This window comes from Penaeus monodon, chromosome 20, assembly GCF_015228065.2.
Source record: "Penaeus monodon isolate SGIC_2016 chromosome 20, NSTDA_Pmon_1, whole genome shotgun sequence".
NCBI classification, from domain to species: Eukaryota; Metazoa; Arthropoda; class Malacostraca; order Decapoda; family Penaeidae; genus Penaeus; species Penaeus monodon.
In genome coordinates, this window is record NC_051405.1 from 18,059,759 (window position 1) to 18,061,215 (window position 1,457).

The following is a 1,457-nucleotide window of genomic DNA, read 5'->3' on the forward strand; positions in this document are numbered from 1 at the left end:
ATCATTTATTTAGGTAAAATGAAGAAATAACTTTAATATAAAATATTTATTATAGAAATCATAACAAAAACTATACAACTGATTTACAAATCAATAGATCTTCAAATTCTACGAGCTAGGAAAAGGACAGTCGACTTGATCTTCGTTTAAACATTTTTTCGTAACTTCGTCAAATCTCTTTCCCTCCCCACAGGTATACCTGAAATGTTAAAGGAAAATACATAAGATCCATTTTGTGTAAGATGAAATAAAACAAAAAGTGATGAGTAGATAAAGATGTGGGTCATTGCCAAAATACATCAGCACAATCTGTAAGCAAATATTTTATGTCTCAATGTTGATAAGCCAAGAAACGTGTTACTTGGGCCAGGCATAAACAAACAGCCATTTCGCTTGGCATCCGCCTGGTCAGCATCGCCTCTACTCACGTGGTCTTGCTGGTGGCGTCCTCGCACCAGTAGTAGACGACGCACGAGCGGTGAAAGTCGGCGAAGTAACCGGTTGTCTCGCACTCGAACGCGGGAGGCTGGCCGAAGCCGAGGCCGTTTCCGGACACGGTGACTACCAAGGCTGGGGATGAAAGGGAAGAATGTAATGCTGGGAAGAGGAGGGAGGGAGAGAATGTGGAACGAAGGAGAAGGAAGAATAAAGTACTGGAGAGAGAAAGAATTCATTGATAGGGAGAAGAGGGAAGGGAATGGAGAGAAAAGGGAGGAATAGAATGCAGAGGTGTGGTATGGGAACGAAGAAGGCTTGTAAAGGTTTTCCACTTCATAGATATTTGTTCTTCTTAGAAGTAAATGCAATAAGTTTTTCGTGCTATTATTATAAACCTTTCATATATGCATATAATAGTAAAGTCAGTACAACTAATTTTAGCGCTCCTCACCAGCGAAGAGGGCGAGAGCGAGAACTTTGTCCATAGCGAGAAGCGCTACAACGTCAACAACACCCTTGGAGGTCCAAGTGTGGCCTGTGGAGAGGAAGCCTCGCCTTAAATACAAGCCTCCGGAGGTATTTCGATGCGGGGAAATTCTAGAAAGACGTCGAAATTAGCTGCAGATAAACGGAGACAAACTAATGTTATCAGTGTCTGCGTTCCTCTGGAAGTGACGTCATTGTCATTATCTTCTCCAAGAAGCGATTTAAGGATGATTTTCTATGGTCTCATTTACGTAATGCATTCATTTATGTGTCGTTCCCTTGATTCCAAGTGTTTCAAACTCGTCACGGAAGCGTTGTTGTGGAATAGTTATTTATAAATGAGTTCCTACAGTTAATCCAACGAAATTCGTTATATTACTAGGAACACTAACTACAACAACAAAGAAGAAAAGAATGGCTAATGATTAAAAATATTATCAAATAATTACATTATTTTTGTTGTGATTGTGATGGTAATTTAATTCACTGCATTTCTCGTTATTATGGAAATTGGTCACAACAATAAAGATAGG